Source organism: Homarus americanus, unplaced genomic scaffold (genome assembly GCF_018991925.1).
Source record: "Homarus americanus isolate GMGI-L3 unplaced genomic scaffold, GMGI_Hamer_2.0 scaffold41366, whole genome shotgun sequence".
Lineage (NCBI taxonomy): Eukaryota > Metazoa > Arthropoda > Malacostraca > Decapoda > Nephropidae > Homarus > Homarus americanus.
This window is the reverse complement of record NW_024723541.1, coordinates 7,362,172-7,383,691: the sequence shown is the minus strand read 5'-3', so window position 1 is coordinate 7,383,691 and position 21,520 is coordinate 7,362,172. Positions and strand designations below refer to the sequence as shown.

At 40.3% G+C, this 21,520-nt stretch overlaps 1 protein-coding gene across 4 annotated transcripts in view; it reads right to left on the bottom strand.

Annotated features, from left to right (window-relative positions):
- The window catches only part of LOC121863618 (mucin-17-like), a 160,230-nt gene extending 156,188 nt beyond the window's left edge, over positions 1 to 4,042 (bottom strand). For all 4 annotated transcript variants that reach the window (XM_042362356.1, XM_042362358.1, XM_042362359.1 and 1 more), the window contains exon 1: positions 3,631 to 4,042. The gene's annotated coding sequence lies outside the window, so the exon portion shown is untranslated. The remainder of the gene's footprint in view (positions 1 to 3,630) is intronic.
- Positions 4,043 to 21,520: the final 17,478 nt, after the last annotated feature.

Genomic DNA, 21,520 nt, shown 5'->3' with positions numbered 1-21,520 from the left:
AAGAGAAGTATTCAACATGGCATGACAGTGGTAAACGTCAGCCAGCTAGTCACTTTTATATAGATCTTCTAATGTATGTCACATATTAAAGAGCCATTGTAGTCTACACACAAGCAAGATAACATTACATACATAATGATGAAATATATATATGGAATGATCGTCAAATGCTAAGTGACACTGCCATATAGGAGCAGAGCTGATCTACCGCTACACAACGATAAACACGGGAAAACTTCTTAGTCTTCGTCCGATGTTTCATATTGTTACGCACAGCAAGCGTAGAGATATTACTTTTGCTGACTGTAGCAACCTGTTGAGTAGTACTGGACATGTATGGGTTCTGTTACACACTGTTAACAAGTACTGGGCATGTGAGAGCTCTTAAGCATGTGACAACAGCTATTCTAACGTGTAAGTTGACCGTAAGCATCACTAAGTCACCTTAGTGCCCTTGATGGTGAAGATAACGCAACACAGGTGGGTCTATTATAACACAATGTTGCAACAGATGGAGAAAAACTTCAATAAACATGTAAGTCTACGTTTTATACCTTAAGGATGAATATACACTATACGGAAACTCAAAAACAAATACCGTAAGTCATCGTGTTTACCAGATACCAGAATGGACAAATGAACGGACAGACACGAAATAAATATCTTCCGTCACTCGCCTGCAACGTATTCACGACACTCGTTAATTTCACATACATAAAGCCGAATGCTGGGCCATGACGATGTAAATAAAGTATGTTATTGTTTTGGGAAGGTTAAGTTAACGCGAGAAAAAAATAGGAATATTTTTTTTTATTATTCAAAGCTAAAAATTTGTAAGATATTAGCAAAATAATAATAAGAAAATTTATATTTTAGTTTAATTCGATATACGAGGTCAAGGAAGAACATTCAATGTGGTCAGCGAGGGACTGTGGGAACTCACGTGAACTAGCTAAGTATCCCAGAGAAGAAACAGTCGGTGAGGAACAATTTTCTGTTCTTGGGGGACTCAAATACTACTCTCGTGCCCACCACCAGACACCTGTCTCTACACAACTTCTACGTTTCTATATTTTCATAATAAAATAATGAAACACGGGGGTGAACTAAATCACACAGCGGACAATTTGAGAGAAAAAACACGACTGCATGGACAAACTATTTACACAGTGAATAAAGCATTTCATCATAACACATGCCACCAGTACAGTATATTGCCATATGAATAGAAACAAAAGAGATGAATGGGGTTGGGAACAATAACTGTAAAATCCTACAGTGGCAGGAGTCCCAGACCAGACTGTCAGCAACACACGCCAGGTCTGACGCGGCCACCACCAGTAGTAAACAAATGAACCACTACTGAGGTGTAGTATCCGGCTGACACACCGCTCTTAATGGGTCACCTATCAAGTAGCCTCAAGAAAGCACAAATCCCTCACCCAATCAACTCGGACTTCTCCTTTAATAATGACTGGCCATCTATTTTAGTCAATACGCTCTTTAATATCTTCTTTTTTACCCAATTAAGATCACCTGAAGATTACCTCCATTAGCTTATTCCACTTTTATGACTTAAGCCCTAATGCTAACCTAACTTACTCGAACCTACCCCCCCCACCCTTCCCAGGTAGCGTTAGGCCTAAATCTTCCAAATACACAAGCTGTGGTGGTCTAATCTTCAGGTGTTCCATTTGTATTTACTTCCGACTTGCAGCTCAATTATTCTCCAGCTACCTCCTTGCTGAGTCACCTGTCTGTCGCAGTGTCGAAAACATACCAGCTCGCTCTTAATAAACCATGGCTTACAACTGGATGCTCACGGATTCACTTTGTACACCCTGGAATAATGGTTGTCATTTCGCCGTACAAGCGTGTGGTGGTAGTGGTGGTAGTGGTTGGTGTAGATGTTTCGACTGTGTGAGGATTGACATGATGTGGTGTAGTCCAGTGGTTAACGTAATGGTGTGATGTGGGTCACACCGTCCCCTTCTGGTCCTCCCTCCCCACCACACACAGCTGGCTATCCTCACACCCACACAACTGGCTATCCTCACACCCACACAGCTGGCTATCCTCACACCCACACACAGCTGGCTATCCTCACACCCACACAGCTGGCTATCCTCACACCCACACACAGCTGGCTATCCTCACACCCACACACAGCTGGCTATCCTCACACCTACACAGCTGGCTATCCTCACACCCACAGCTGGCTATCCTCACACCCACACAGCTGGCTATCCTCACCCCACAGCTGGCTATCCTCACACTCACACAGCTGGCTATCCTCACACCCACAGCTGGCTATCCTCACACCCACACACAGCTGGCTATCCTCACACCCACACAGCTGGCTATCCTCACACCCACACAGCTGGCTATCCTCACACCCACACAGCTGGCTATCCTCACACTGGCCTGGCCAATGACCAACATGTGTCGTCGCTGAACAGTTGGTACACGCACACTCAGCCTCCAGCGTATACAAGCCTCACTCACGGCGCTCCACCACCCGGGTAGTGGTCCTTGGTGTCACGTCTGTCTGTCAGCATAACACAGGCTTTCCAAGGAGTTACTGACAGACACACAGACACACACACACACACACACACCAATATAAACCATAAATAACAAACAATAATAATAATAAACACAATGGGACTCAAGACGTAATAACAAGGAGGAAGAGGATGGTGTTGTACTTTATTATGCATAAATGGTCTGGTAGAGTGCCAGAGCAATACGGTTGATACTGATGAAATACGACCGCCATCAATACAGGTACTCATTAAGCACCTGAGGATGGGGACACACACCCGCCAACTCCTTCGTTAATAATATACAGTACCCCGCTGCCCTGGTCTGGCGACACTGGCCTCCCACACCACATAACTAACGACGGAAGCAACACTAGGCAACTCTCAACACCTTCTGGGAGTAAGAAAACAAATGCAATTGACGGCCACAAAATTCTAAAAAGAACAAGAAAAGAAAGAATGCGAAAAGACAGCGCTACCACCATCACTGGCGGTGGATCACTCCTGCCAGCCGTGCACATGCTGACAATACACCCCCGCGAGGACGACGCAACACACACACACACACACGTACATCACGACCGTCAGTCTCCATGATGGCCACACAAACATCTAATTCAGGAAGGCTTATTTCTCCTTCCTTAACGCCAGATGAACATTTACATCCAACATTACCCAGTAACATAATACCTCAAGATGAGGCATGCCGGAAGTATAAATATTCCACTAAATACTTAAGTTATATATTAATTATGGTACATGTGCACGCCATATAGACGATAAGATGTTCCAACAATATTTGTAGCGATAAAGTCTCTGATAAGTTCAACTGTCCGTTTTGTTTAAAATATAATATGGTGTCTCAGTAACATACCATAAATACACCTTCAATTAAAATAAATAAATAAATAAATAAATAAATAAATAAATATATATATATATATATATATATATATATATATATATATATATATATATATATATATATATATATATATATATATATATATATATATGGTTTATACTTATGTTAATTGAGGAATTAGTAGTTAGGTGGTGGAGGGAAATATATTCAGCTCAATCTTACCGTTGTGGGGTGGTGCTTCATACTAACTGGCCCGGCCGCCTGCCATCATTGTAAGTCCCTGGGCACCAGCAGTACGTGTCTGGGTGGACTGTTGCTGTTACACCAGCAGTGTCCTCCTCACTCCCCACACACGAGTACACCAGCTCACTCCACTCTTCATGGAATGCATGTTACACACACCAGCACATGAACACCGTAGACTCAGTCGCTAGTTCTTCAGCGACGTTTATCACTAATTTTCTCACTAGTACGTACAACACTTTTTTTATCAGAATAGAACCATAGATAACACAATGTTGATTTTAATGTGTAGTACAAGTTAGAGCAACGAGTTCAATGAACCGCGCGCCACACTCACTCACGTCCTACCTCCAGCTCAGCTTGTCACCTAATGCCAACGTGTCCGCTCTGCCGCCGCTCTTATACGTGCGGGGTCTGGCCTAATAAATAGCCGCTGCCTCGAGTAGTGAGTGTATGTATACCTCCTCGGTCACCAGCCACCTCGTAATTCCCAGCCCCTGATATGACTCTTATCACTGTGTGTGTGTGTTGGACGGTTTGTGTACGTACATCCAAACGAGTGGTGAGCCTGGCCTGCGCTAGTAGGGCCATCACACACTGGGGGCAGTACACCGCCTCAGCAAGGACAACCTCACCATATTACAATCTGGCGTAACATCCGCCCAACCACTCGTCTAGGATCGATTCCCCAGTCACTGCCCCCCCCCCCCTACTCTCTCTTCATCTCTTATACTCTTCTCATAAGAACGGCAAGACTCATTGACTGACTCACTCACTCACTGACAGATTCACCGACTGACTGACTGACTGACTTACTGTCTGACTGACTCAAACGTATGTGCAAGTGAACGCCAGGATTTCGAACATGAACGTTTTTCGGATAGGAGCCCCCAAACACAAGACAATTTACGATTCTATTGGTGTAATTAATTTAGGATTACAATATTTAATAGAATTTTCAATGAGTTACGACACTTCGTGCTGTTTTTCTAGTGTATACGTTTTATTAATTGTTATATGCGTTTTATAAATAATTTTTTCGTAAGTGCGTTTAAGTAATTAGTACGTACGTTTTATTAGGGCTTTTTTCCAGTACGAAGATTTTAGTCTTTTTTTTTTTGTTATGCTATCTTATTTTTAGGAAATGTTGGCGTGGCAGGATGTTACATACATCCTGCGTCCTACACCGCGTCCTGTCAAGCTACCACACGCACACACACACAGCAGTCACTGTTCTACGTCTCACTACACGCCAGACTATATTATTTATATATATATATATATATATATATTACGTCATACTAAATGCCAGAGTATGTGAGTCACGCCACACTACACTCCTAATTGTATGACCCACGCCACAGTCATTGCAACGCGTCAAACTACACGACACAGTCACTGCAACACGTCAATTTACACGACATAGTCACTGCAACGCTTCAAACTACACGCCACAGTAACTGCAACGCGTCAAACTACACGCCACAGTCACTGCAACGCGTCAAACTACACGCCACAGTCACTGCAACACGTCAAACTACACGCCACAGTCACTGCAACGCGTCAAACTACACGACACAGTCACTGCAACGCGTCAAACTACACGACACAGTCACTGCAACGCGTCAAACTACACGACACAGTCACTGCAACGAAACTACACGACACAGTCACTGCAACGCGTCAAACTGCACGACACACTCACTGCAACGCGTCAAACTACACGCCACAGTCACTGCAACGCGTCAAACTACATGACACAGTCACTGCAACTCGTCAAACTACATGACACAGTCACTGCAACAAGTCAAATTACACGCCAGTCACTGAACACGTCAAACTACACGCCATAGTCACTGCTGCATGTCACAGTCACTGCTGCACGTCACAGTCACTGCTGCACGCCAAAATACACTCCTCAGTCACTGCTACACATCACAGTTATTGCTACATGCCACACTGCACGCCAAAATACACGCCATTCACTGCAACACGTCAAACTACACGCCATATTCACTGTTGCATGTCACAGTCACTGCTGCACGCCAAAATACACTCCTCAGTCACTGCTACACATCACAGTTATTGCTAATTGCCACACTGCATGCCAAAATACACGCCATTCACTGCAACACGTCAAACTACACGCCATAGTCACTGTTGCATGTCACAGTCACTGCTGCACGCCAAAATACACTCCACAGTCACTGGTACACATCACAGTTATTGCTACATGCCACACTGCACGCCAAACGACACGCCATAGTCACTGCTGTATGTCACAGTCACTGCTGCACGCCAAAACACACTCCACAGTCACTGCTACACATCACAGTTATTGCTACATGCCACACTGCGCGCCAAAATATACGCCACATTCACTGCTACACGTCACACTTCACGCCACAGTCACTGCAACACATTAAACTGCACGCCAGTCACTGCCATGCCACAATACACCCCCGAATCACTGCTACGCTCTACAGTCACTGCTCTACCCCTAAGAAAATAAAGCTAGCCAATATACACAGTACTTAGATGCAGTCGAGTATATACACGGTATTATGGTTCAGTGAATCAGTGAATGAAACGCTTCAGTCAGTAAGTCATATGGTTTACTGAATCAGTTAGTGGTACGGCTCACACCTCAGAAATGGTTTCAATTCTCCAAACAAACACACTAACAAACCCACAAACACATTAACAAATAAACCCACAAACATATTAACAAGTAAACCCACAAACACACTAACAAATAAACCCACAAACACACTAACAAATAAACCCACAAACACATTAACAAATATTCCCACAAACACACTAACAAATAAACCCACAAACACACTAACAAGTAAACCCACAAACATACTAACAAGTAAACCCACAAACACACTAACAAATAAACCCACAAACACTAACAAATAAACCCACAAACACACTAACAAATAAACCCACAAACACACTAACAAGTAAACCCACAAACACACTAACAAATAAACCCAAACACATTAACAAGTAAACCCACAAACACACTAACAAATAAACTCAAACACATTAACAAGTAAACCCACAAACACACTAACAAATAAACCCAAACACATTAACAAGTAAACTCACAAACACACTAACAAATAAACTCAAACACATTAACAAGTAAACCCACAAACACACTAACAAATAAACCCAACACATTAACAAGTAACCACAAACACACTAACAAATAAACTCAAACACATTAACAAGTAAACCACAAACACACTTTAACAAATAAACTCAAACACATTAACAAGTAAACCCACAAACACATTAACAAGTAAACCCACAAACACATTAACAAGTAAACCACAAAAACATTAACCAAGTAAACCCACAAACACATTAACAAGTAAACCCACAAACACATTAACAAGTAAACCACAAACACATTAACAAGTAAACCCACAAACACATTAACAATGAAACCCACAAACACATTAACAAGTAAACCCACAAACACATTAACAAGTAAACCCACAAACACAAACAAATAAACACCTTAACATACCCAAACACACTACCAAATAAACTCAAACACATTAACAAGTACAAACCTCCATACCCAACACATTAACAAGTAGTAAAACCCACTAACAAATAAACTCAAACACATTAAAATAAACCCAAAACACATAACAAACCCAAACACATTAACAAGTAAACCCACAAACACATTAACAAATAAACCCAAACATTAACAAGTAAACCCACAAACACACTAACAATGCACAAACACATTAACAGTAACCACAAACACTAACAGCCCAAACACATTAACAAGTAAACCCACAAACACACTAAATAAATCATAACAAGTAACCCACAAACACATAAGAAGTAAACCCACAAACACATTGAAGTACACATTACAAGTAAACCCACAAACACATTAACAAGTAAACCACAAACACATTAACAAGTAAACCCACAACACACATTAACAAGTAAACCCACAAACACATTACAAGTAAACCCACAACACATTAACAAGTAAACCCACAAACACATTAACAAGTAAACCCACAAACACATTAACAAGTAAACCACAAACACATTAACAAGTAAACCACAAACACATTAACAAGTAAACCACAAACACATTAACAAGTAAACCCACAAACACGTTAACAGTAAACCCACAAACACATTAACAAGTAAACCCCACAACACATTAACAAGTAAACCCACAAACACATTAACAAGTAAACCCACAAACACATTAACAAGTAAACCCACAAACACATTAACAAGTAAACCACAAACACATTAACAAGTAAACCCACAACCATTAACAAGTAAACCCAACACATTAACAAGTAAACCCAACACATTAATAACCCCATTAACAAGTAACCACATTAACAAGTAAACCCACACATTAACTGACCACAAACATTAACAAGTAAACCACAAACCATTACAAGTAAACCAACAACACGTTAACAAGACCCACAAACACATTAACAAGTAAACCCACAAACACATTAACAAGTAAACCCACAAACACATTAACAAGTAAATCCACCACATTAACAAGTAAACCACAAACACATTAACAAGTAAACCCACAAACACATTAACAAGTAAACCCAACACATTAACAGTCCACAAACTAGATAACAAGTAAACCCACAAACACATTACAAGTAAACAAACACACACATTACAACAAACCACACATTAACAAGTAAACCCACAAACACATTAACAATAAACCCACAAACACATTAACAAGTAAACCCACAAACACATGAACAAGTAAACCAACAAACACATTAACAAGTAAACCCACAAACACATGAACAAGTAAACCCACAAACACACTAACAAGCCAAACCCACAAACACATTAACAAGTAAACCAACAAACGCATTAACAAGTAACCCACAAACACTAACAAATGAAACACAAAACACATTAACAAGTAAACCACAAACACATGAACAAATGAGCACGACACACTAACAAGGTAAACCAACAAACATATTAACAAGTAAACCCACAAACATGAACAAGTAAACCCACAAACACACTAACAAGTAAACCCACAAACACATTAACAAGTAAACCCACAAACACATTGTAAATAAACCCACAAACACATGAACAAGTAAAATAACAAACACATTAACAAATAAGCCACAAACACATTAACAAATGAAGCCCACAAACACATTAACAAGTAAACCCACAAAACACACTAACAAGTAAACCCACAAACACATTAACAGTAAACCCACAAACACGTTAACAAGTAAGCCACAAACACATGAGACAAGTAAAACCCACAAACTTACGCTGCTTAAAGTAAACCCACAAACACATGAACAAGTAAACCCACAAACATATTAACAAAAGTAAACCCAAGAGCACGCTAACAGGTAAAGCCGAGCAAGGCGCCTTAACAAGTGAGCCACAAACACATTAACAAATGAAGCCACAAACACACATGAACACGTGAGCCCACAAGAGCACATTTAACGATGAAGCCACAAACACATTAACAAGTAAACCCACAAACACGTTAACAAATAGTATAAACACACTAACAAGTGAAGCCACAAACACACTAACAAGTAAACCCACAAAGACACTAACAAATGAAACCCACAAACATGATAACTAGTAAAGCCCTGGCACTGCTCAAGTAAACCCACAAACATGTTAACAAGTGAAGCCACAAACACATTAACAAGTAAACCCACAAACACATTAACAAGTAGCCCCACAAACACATTAACATTATTTACAAACACATTAACAAGTAAACCACAAACACGTTAACAAGTAAAACCAACAAACACGTTAACAAGTAAACCGTAAACACATTAACAAGTAAACCCACAAACACATTAACAAGTAAAGCCACAAACACATTAACCATTAAACCACAAACCACATTAACAAGTAAAACCAACAAACACGTTAACAAATGAAGCAAACCAAACACATTAACAAATGAAGCCACAAACACACATTAACAAAGTAAGCCCACAAACACGTTAACAAGTAAACCCACAAACACATTAACAAGTAAACCAAACAAACACATTAACAAGTAAACCCACAAACATATTAACAAGTAAACCACGGCATTAACAAGTAAACCACAAACACATTAACAAGTAAACCCACAAAACTACATTAACAAATCAAACCAAACAAAACACGCCTAACAAGTAAACCCACAAACACATTAACAAGTAAGCCACAAACACATTAACAAGTGAAACCCACAAACACTAACAAATGGCCCACAAACACGCAACAAGTAAACCCACAAACACACTAACAAGTAAACCCACAAACATATTAACTAATGGTACAAACACTAACAAGTAAACCCACAAACATATTAACAGAAGTAGACCCCACAAACACATTAACAAGTAAACCCACAAACACATTAACAAGTAATACAAACACGTTAGCAGTGACACAAACACATTAACAAGTAAACCCACAAACACATTAACAAGTAAACCAACAAACACATTAACAAGTAAACCGACAAACACATTAACAAGTAAACCCACAAACACATTAACAAGTAAACCCACAAACACATTAACAAGTAAACCCACAAACACATTAACAAGTAAACCGACAAACACATTAACAAGTAAACCCACAACCACATTAACAAGTAAACCCACAAACACACTAACAAGTAAACCCACAAACACATTAACAAGTAAACCCACAAACACGTTAACAAATGTAAACCCACAAACACACTAACAAGTAAACCCACAAACACATTAACAAGTAAACCCACAAACACATTATTAACAAGTAAACCCACAAAACACACTATTAATTAACCCACAAACACATTAACAAGTAAACCCACAAACACATTAACAAGTAAACCACAAACACATTAACAAGTAAACCCACAAACACATTAACAAGTAAACCCCACAAACACATTAACAAGTAAACCAACAAACACGTTAACAAGTAAACCAAACAAACACATTAACAAATGAACAAACAAACACATTAACAAGTAAACCCACAAACACATTAACAAGTAAAAACCCACAAACACATTAACAAGTGACAAACAAACACATTAACAAGTAAACCCACAACCACATTAACAAGTAAACCCACAAACACGCTAACAAAGTAAACCCACAAGCACATTAACAAGTAAACACAAACACATTAACAAATGTCCCACAAACACACTAACAAGTAAACCCACAAACACATTAACAAGTAAACCCACAGAAACACATTAACAAGTAAAGCCACAAACACACTAACAAGTGAAACCCACAAACACATTAACAAGTAAGCCACAAACACATTAACAAGTAAACCCACAAACACGTTAACCAAGTAAGAATCACAAACACATTAACAAATGAAGCCACAAACACACTAACAAATAAAACTACAGCCATTAACAGAGTAAACCCACAAACACTAACAAGTAAACCCACAAACACACATTAACAAGTAAACCCACAAACACATTAACAAGTAAACCCACAAACACATTAACAAGTAAACCCACAAACACATTAACAGTAAACCCACAAACACATTAACAAGTAAACCCACAAACACATTAACAAGTAAACCCACAAACACATTAACAATAAACCCACAAACACGTTAACAAGAGTAAACCCACAAACACATTAACAAGTAAACCCACAAACACATTAACAAGTAAAGCCACAAACACACTAACAAGTACACCACAAACACACTAACAAGTAAACCCACAAACATATTAACAAGTAAACCACAAACAAACTTACAAGTAAACCCACAAACATATTAACCAAGTAAACCCACAAACACGTTAACAAGTAAACCAATAAGCATTAACAAGTGAAGCCACAAACACATTGAGCAAGTAAACCCACAAACACATTAACAAGTAAACCCACAAACACGTTAACAAGTAAACCCACAAACATTAACAAGTAAACCCACAAACACATTTGCAAATTAAACCCACAAACATATTAACAAAGTAAACCCACAAACACATTAACAAGTAAAGCCACAATACGCATTAACAAGTAAACCCACAAACTACGTTAAGCAAGTAAACCCACAAACACGTTAACAAGTAAACCAACAAACACATTAACAAGTAAACCCACGACACGTTAACAAGTAAACCCACAAACACGTTAACAAGTAAACCCACAAACACATTAACAAGTAAACCCACAAACACACTAACAAGTAAACCCACAAACACGTTAACAAGTAAGCCACAAACATATTAACAAGTAAACCCACAAACACACTAACCATTAAACCCACAAACACGTTAACAAGTAAACCTAAACCCTGGAAACACTTCAACAAGTGAGCCCTGAGCCAGTAACAGAGTAAACCCACAAGAGCTCACTGACAAGTGAAGCCCACAAACACACTAAAAGAGTAAACCCTGAGCCAGTAACAGAGTAAGCCCACAAACACTAACAGAGTGAAGCCACAGAGCACGCACAACAAAATGAAGCCCACAATAGCTAACAAGAGTAAGCCCACAAACACACTAAAGGAAGTAAACCCACAAACACACTAACAAGTAAACCGACAAACCCACTAACAAGTGAAGCCCACAAGCCAGTAACAAGTAAACCCACAAACTCACTAACAAGTAAACCCACAAACACACTAACAAATGTTCCCACAAACACGCACAACAAGTAATAGAAACAAACCCACTAACCATTAAACCACAAACCCAGTAACAAGTAAACCCACAAACTCGCACAACAAGTAAACCCACAAACCCACTAACAAGTGAGCAAGCAAACACACACAACAAGTAAACCCACAAACAGAAATGGAAATCTCCCCGAAAACACTAACAAGTAACTAAAACAAATTACCTAAAAGCGATTACAGTACAAATTATCATACCAACGAAGGTGAGAAAGACACATTTATAGACAAACTCCAGATCGCTGATAGATCAAGTGTCTTTTAAGGGGCAGCAGACTGTAAGTGTTGACTCGGTTATTATTCAGGTGTGCTGTTAGCTGGTGTGTGGAAGCAGGTGGTTCCTCTCTTAACCACACACATAGAGAGTCCATCGATATATTTGTGGATCATTAGTGGACGTCCGGAACTACCTGTACCAGTCCCCTTCACTAGTACGTTTACAGGGGCTCGTCATATAAAACATTCTACAAATTATTACAATGAGATATTTGAACTTTAATGTTGTTTTGCGTTCTTAGTGTTTTTCCTATTGCAAGTTTCCTTCTGTCGAATGTAAACAAACACAGCTGCCACACCTACAAAACTTGACGGCCTGTAAACGCACTAGTGAAATGCTTGGGTTCATATAAAAGCATCTTAATCTGCACTCCTCGAGAGACGTAGAGTGAGGGCGATATGATAAAAGATGTATAAATGGAAGTCAGGGCTGAACAAAGGGACGTACAAAAGGTACTCAAACTATCCAACCAGGAGCAAACTCGTAACAACGGTTTTTTAAATTAGACAAATTTAGATTTAGGCGCGAAATAGATAAACATTGGTTTGGAAATAGGAAGTAGTAGACGAGTGGAACAAGTTACCAAATATCATCATTAACTCGAATACGCTGGATAGCTTCAAACATAGGTTGGATGGATAGCCGTGAGCAATAGGGGTTGGGTGTAAATGGGATTGCCCAGTATGGGCCAATTAAACCCGCTGCAGTTTCCTCCATTCTTATGTTCTTATATTCGATGGACATAATTTAGGCTCCGGTTTTGACGTGGCTGAACCGAAAGACAAGGTATAAGCGGCTATTATCACCTGTTTGTCCTAACCACGAGTGACAAGTGTGCTGACGACGATCGTTAGCAGACATTTAAGGGTTTCATTGCTCGTTGAACACATTAAACGGGACAGGGGCAGCTTTAGTTGGCCTGAGAGGTAAGTTAAACTGCGTCGGGATTAGGTTAGGTTAGGCTAGGCTGTTAGGATGGGTTAGAGTTAGGGTAGGTTAAGTGAATGAGGTTCGGTTAATTACGTTAGGATAGAAGTTAGGATAAGTTAGGTTAGCTTTTGGTTTTTGGGTGTCAGGGTGAGTTAGAACAAATCAGGTTAAGTTAGGTTGAATCTGGTTAAGTTTTTATTGGTTTTAGGATGAGGATGAAGGAAACTGCAGCTCTGTTTCCAACCAACCTCACTAACTTGTCCTGTAACTAACGCTCCCTGATATGAAACCTACATTAACAAAACTTTAGCCATTGTTTCGAATATAAACGCATTTATTAACTTGGTTTTAGGTTCCTACTTATCATTAGGGATAATCTGAAGTGTGAAATAAATGAAATAAAACTGAGAGGAATACAGAAACAATTTGGATAGAATTAATCGACGGTAGGGACAAATTAATCACAGGAGTAATATATAGACCTCAATCTTGATATTAAGTCAATGAGCGACTTATACAGGATGAAATGCGCAAGAACTTCCATACACAACAAAGTCTGTATAGTAGGCGACTTTAACTAACCGGCCAAATAGATTGGACTCAGAATCAGAGGATTTTCTCCGAGACGATCCAGGACTGTTTTCTAAGTCAACAAAAACCGAACCACCGGGGTAATAATATACTCGATTTGATTCTGTCAAACAGAAAACCTCATTAGCAATGTCGAGGTAGGGAACAGACTTGCAACAGCGATCACAAAAATTAGATTCAGTTAGATTTTGGGGGCAGACGTAAGGAAAATTACATAAGTACCAGATTTCAGAAGGGCAAACTTTGACAGTTTAAAGGGCAGCTGAGAGAGGGGTGTCGCGCTTGGCGGAGAACCTGACCAGATGACGCCGACCTGATAACGGATCTGAGATTGCCGAGGTTCACGACAATTTAAATAGTGGAGTTGCTTAATGCACAAAAGGCAGAACATACCATACAAACCAGATCAGACATCAATGACCTAAATGGATAAATAATCATTTAAAAACATCATTGGCCAAAAGGAAGGCTATAGGTAGAAGGATAAATCGTGGCGAAATTCACCTCCGGGATTATTATAAGGTATTGGCGAGTAGGGTTAAAACCGAGATAAGGAAGCCAAGAGGAATAATGAGGTAAGGATAGCAAAGGGAGGCAGATAAACCCCAAAGTTCTGCAAATGTATCAGAAAAGGCTAACTAAAACCGAAAAAGGTGGACCAATACGGTCAGACACGGCGAGCTCACTGATAACGATGACAGAAATAGGCAATAATTTGAATAAATATTTTCAACAGTTTTCACCACCGAAAATTTAAACGCCTTGATACCAGGGGCACCGATTTTTATTCAGAGATAGTGGAAGAAACAAATTAAAAGCGAGATAGTAGTGACTAATGCTGATGTTGAGTAAGCAAATAGACAAACTAAAGCCTAATAAGTCACCTGTGGACCGATGAGATATTTGCCCAGAGTATTAAAAGGAATGTAAGGAAAAGAGCTTAGTATGCCCTTAGCAAAGTTGTTGCTGTGTCATAAAACAGGTGTGCAAAATCCTGGAGGATAGCGAATCAATACCGATTTTCAGAAGAGGGATAGATCACTATCCTCTAACTTACCGCAATCAGTCTAACATCAACAGTAGGCAAATTACTGGGGAAGCAATCATTTCAAACTCTATTCGAAATCACCTGGAGAAGCACAGATTGATCAATGATTCCCAGCATGGCTTCACAAAATGACGTTCATGTCTAACTAATCTATTAACATTCTTTTCATCAGTTTTCGAATCGGTGGACGAGGCACAATTATGATGTGGTATATCGACTTTAGCAAAGCCTTCGACAGTCCCCCGAACTAATCAGAAGGTAAGCACATGGCATCAGGTAATATCCTTAAATGGATTAGGGGCGTGGTACAGGACAGAAACAGCAGTGAGCATTAATAGCACTAAGTCTCATTAGACAACGTCACAAGTGGAGTTCCCCCAAGGCTCGAGTACTTGGACCATTATTATTTATTATATACACCAAACGACATAGATATCGGCATAGACAGCAACATAAGCAAAATTTGCTGATGACACTAAATAGGACTTGTTATTAAATCTGACGAGGACTCCACAAAACTACGGAAGATCTAAACAAATTTTCGAATGGTCTGAAAAATGTGATAAATTCAAACGTGGACAAATGTAAGTACTCAGTATAGGAGATATGTAAAACAGGGGACACCAGATACCAGATGAACAAAGATGCCATAGAAATCCGACTCTTGAGAGAGATTTAGGAAGTAATGATAAGTAGGAACCTTAAGCCAAATAAACAATGTGTTTTAACAAGTAACAAAGGCTAATATTGTGCTTGGGCTCATACAAAGGAGTGTTGGTTTACTAGGAACTAAGCGAGGTCATCCCTAAAACTGTATCTTGCTGTTGTGAGACCACACCTGGATTACGCCCAGTTCAGTTCTGAGTCACCGTGTTACAGAATGGATATAGAATCCTTGGAAAGAATTCAGAGGGAGAATAACAAGACTAATCCCAGGCATTAGAACTTAGCCCGAGTATAGGGACGGGTTAAAACATCTTAATTTGCACTCCCTCTCCGAGGCGTAGGCGAGGCGACCTGATGGGGTGTATAGAGTGGAAGGCAGGGGCTAAACAAGGGGGACATTACAAAGGTACTCAAAGTCTCCAACCAGGAGTAGACTTCGTAACAATGGTTTTAAATAAGACAGAATTTAGATTTAGGCGTGAAATAGGTACGTACTGGTTTGGAAACAGTAGTGGATGAATGGAACAAGTTACCAAATATCATCAACTCAGATACGCTGAATAGCTTCAAACATAGGTTGGATGCTTATATGAGCAATAGGGGTTTGGGTGTAAACGGGACTGCCCAGTATGGGCCAATAGGCCCGCTGCAGTTTCCTCCATTCTTATGTTCTTATGTTCTTATTACCCTAAATAAGTGTTACAATCAGATTTATTTCTGCGCCCTATTTTTGTGTCGTCAGAAAATTTACTAAAGCTGATGTCAACACCTATATTTACTGTATATGATAAATAGTAAGGGCTGGGTATTGAGCCTTGGGGTACATCACTAGTGACGATACCCCAGTCAGGTTTGGTGCCATTGATAGCGGGTTGAGTGAGACTAGCGGAGACCAAGCTCAATTGTTTTAGTTCAAGTTAAGTAAAATTCCGGTTCGTGACGTAGCCAGTGTCTCTTACCTAACACATGCTCCTTCAGCGGGTCTCCCAACACACCTGAACTATCATGTAAATCAAGACTATTGTTCTCACAGCCTCGATCGGTCTTGTTCTAACACAACAAGTACAGCTCTTTGTCTCTTTGAACTCGGACACAACAAGTACATTCCTTTGTCTCTTTGAACTCGGGCACAACAAGTGCATTCCTTTGTCTCTTTGAACTCGAACACAACAAGTGCATTCCTTCGTCTCTTTGAACTCAGACACCTTAAGTACATTCGTTCGTCTCTTTGAACTCGAACACAACAAGTACTGTTCCTTTGTCTCTTTGAACTCGAACACAGCAAGTACATTCCTTACAAATGTCTTTGTACTCGAACACAACAAAATTCTGCATTCCTTTGTCTCTTTGAACTCGAACACTATAAGTGCATTCCTTTTGTCTCTTTGAACTCCGGGTATAGAGAATTGCATTCCTTTTGTCTCTTTGAACTCCAGAACACAACAAGTGCATTCCTTCGTCTCTTTGAACTCGAACACAGCAAAGTACATTCGTTCGTCTCTTTGAACTCAGACACAACAAAGTGCATTCCTTTGTCTTTCTTTGAAGACTCCGGAGACACCCGCTTCGTACATTCCTTCGTCTCTTTGCCTCGGAGCACAACAAAGTGCATTCCTTTGTCTCTTTGAACTCAGAACACAACAAATTGCATTCCTTTGTCTCTTCGAACTCCGAACACAGCAAATTGCATTCCTTTGTCTCTTTGAACTCGAACACAACAAGTACATCCCTTCGTCTCTTTGTACTCGGACACAACAAGTACATTCCTTAGATCTCTTTGCAGACTCGAACACAACAAGTACATTCCTTCGTCTCTTTGAACTCCCAGACCACAACAAATTACATTTCCTTCGTCTCTTTGAATTCGAACACAACAAGTACATTCGTTCGTCTCTTTGAACTCGAACACAACAAATTGCATTCCTTTGTCTCTTGAACTCGAACACAACAAGTACATCCCTTCGTCTCTTTGTACTCCAGACACAACAAATACATTCCTTCGTCTCTTTGAACTCGGACACAACAAGTACATCCTTCGTCTCTTTGTACTTTCCGGACACAACAAGTGCATTCAGCCGTCTCTTTTGAACTTCCGGACACAAGTACATCCATATTCTCTTTGTACTCCCGGACACAACAAGTACATTCATGCGTCTCTTTGAACTCGGACACAACAAGTACATCCTTCATCTCTTTGTACTCCGGACACAACAAGTACATTCCTTCGTCTCTTTGAACTTTCGGACACAAGTACATCCCTTCGTCTCTTTGAACTCGGACACAACAAGTACATCCCTTCTCGTCTCTTTGTACTCGGACACAATAAGTGCATTCCTTCTCTCTTTGAACTCGGACTAGAGTACATCCCTTCGTCTCTTTGAACTCGGACACAATAAGTACATTCCTTCGTCTCTTTGAACTCCAGAACTATAAGTACATCCCTTCGTCTCTTTGTACTCGGACACAACAAAGTGCATTCCTTCGTCTCTTTGAACTCGGACTGGTACATCCTTCGTCTCCTGGAACTACATCCGCCGTCTCTTTGTACTTTCCGGACCTAACAAAGTACATTCCTTCGTCTCTTTGAACTCAGACACAACAAAGTACATCCCTTCGTCTCTTTGTACTTTCGGACACAACAAGTACCACATTCCTTCGTCTCTTTGAACTCCGGACACAACAAGTACATCCCTTCGTCTCTTTGTACTGGACACAACAAGTGCATTCAGCCGTCTCTTTGAACTGGGACACAAGTACATCCCTTCGTCTCTTTGAACTCGGACACAACAAGTACATCCTTCTCGTCTCTTTGACACTCGGACACAACAAGTACATTCCTTCGTCTCTTTGAACTCGGACACAACCAGTACATCCCTTCGTCTCTTTGTACTCCGGACACAACAAGTGCATTCCTTCGTCTCTTTGAACTCAGACTGTAAATTACATTCCTTCGTCTCTTTGAACTTCGGACTGCTCGAGTACATTCCTTCGTCTCTTTGTACTCCAGACACAACAAGTACATTCCTTCGTCTCTTGTACTCGGACACAACAAGTACATTCCTTCGTCTCTTTGAACTCCGGACACAACAAGTATATTCGCCGTCTCTTTGAACTACGGTTTTAACAAAATTACATTCCTTCGTCTCTTTGTACTCCGGACCACAACAAGTACATTCCTTCTCGTCTCTTTGTGCTCCGAGACTGGCAAGTACACATTCCTTCGTCTCTTTGAACTCGGACACAACAAGTACATTCCTTCGTCTCTTTGAACTCGGACACAACAAGTACATTCGTTCGTCTCTTTGAACTCGAACACAGCAAAATTGCATTCTTCCAATGCTCTTTTGAACTCCAGACACAACAAGTACATCCTTCTCGTCTCTTTGTACTCGGACACAACAAAGTACATTCCTTCGTCTCTTTGAACTCGGACACAACAAGTACATCCCTTGTATCTTTGTACTTTCGGACTGTAATTGCATTCCTTCGTCTCTTGAACTCGGACACAAGTACATCCCTTCAAATCTCTTTGTACTCCGGACACAACAAGTACATTCCTTTGTCTCTTTAACTCGGGACCACAACGAAGTACATCCCTTCGTCTCCTTGCACTCGGACACAACAAGTACATTCTTCAAATGCTCTTTGAACTCGGACACCAAGTACATCCCTTCGTCTCTTTGAACTCGGACACAACAGTACATCCTTCGTCTCTTTGTACTCGGACACAACAAGTGCATTCCTTCGTCTCTTTGAACTCGGACACAAGTACATCCTTCGTCTCTTTGAACTCGGACACAACAAAGTACATTCCTTCGTCTCCTTTGAACTCCGGAACACAACAAGTACATCCCTTCGTCTCTTTGCTTTTCCGGACACAACAAGTACATCCCTTCGTCTCTTTGTACTCGGACACAACAAGTGCATTCCTTCGTCTCTTTGAACTCGGACACAAGTACATCCCTTCGTCTCTTTGAACTCGGACACAACAAGTACATCCCTTCGTCTCTTTGTACTCGGACACAACAAGTACATTCCTTCGTCTCTTTGAACTCGGACACAACAAGTACATTCCTTCGTCTCTTTGTACTCGGACACAACAAGTACATTCCTTCGTCTCTTTGAACTCGGACACAACAAGTACATTCCTTCGTCTCTTTGAACTCGGACACAACAAGTACATCCCTTCGTCTCTTTGTACTCGGACACAACAAGTACATTCCTTCGTCTCTTTGAACTCGGACACAACAAGTACATCCCTTCGTCTCTTTGTACTCGGACACAACAAGTGCATTCCTTCGTCTCTTTGAACTCGGACACAACAAGTACATTCCTTCGTCTCTTTGAACTCGGACACAACAAGTACATTCCTTCGTCTCTTTGTACTCGGACACAACAAGTACATTCCTTCGTCTCTTTGTACTCGGACACAACAAGTACATTCCTTCGTCTCTTTGAACTCGGACACAACAAGTACATTCCTTCGTCTCTTTGAACTCGGACACAACAAGTACATTCCTTCGTCTCTTTGTACTCGGACACAACAAGTACATTCCTTCGTCTCTTTGTACTCGGACACAACAAGTACACTCGAACACAACAAGTACATTCCTTCGTCTCTTTGTACTCGGACACAACAAGTACATCCCTTCGTCTCTTTGAACTCGGACACAACAAGTACATCCCTTCGTCTCTTTGTACTCGAACACAACAAGTACACCCCTTCGTCTCTTTGAACTCGGACACAACAAGTACATTCCTTCGTCTCTTTGAACTCGGACACAACAAGTACATTCCTTCGTCTCTTTGTACTCGGACACAACAAGTACATTCCTTCGTCTCTTTGTACTCGGACACAACAAGTACATTCCTTCGTCTCTTTGTACTCGAACACAACAAGTACATTCCTTCGTCTCTTTGTACTCGGACACAACAAGTACATCCCTTCGTCTCTTTGTACTCGAACACAACAAGTACATCCCTTCGTCTCTTTGAACTCGGACACAACAAGTACATCCCTTCGTCTCTTCTTTGTACAACGTAAAGGCGGTCTACATGAAAGGTCAAGGTTTACGTATCCCGTCCTGTTCACGATTTCAAATGTATCTGTTTGAGGAGTTGAGATTGGAAAAGTTTTTAGCAGAAAAACTTACACATACAACTTAAGTTATGACATACTGTTATTACTACACAGGTGAGGCCTGGGTCTGGCTGGCTTGATAAGGCTCTCGAGAACATGCAGTAGACAGTGTATAATATTAACGTTAGAATTAATGCCCCCACACACACACAAAATAAATAAATAAATAATATATACAGTGTACATATATATATATATATATATATATATATATATATATATATATATATATATATATATATATATATATATATATATATATATATATATTTATTTCATTAGCCCAATAAAGCACGCGGACTTCTACATACAATCAACAGCTCACCCAGCCAGGATTCGAACCCACGATCCTATGACTGTGACCAGGGAACGTTACCTCTGGGCCACCAGGACACTAAATGCAGTCCTAGACCGTTATATTTCACACAAAGCCTGTTCAACGAGCTTATGGCGCCGTGAACCTCTAATGGGGACTACC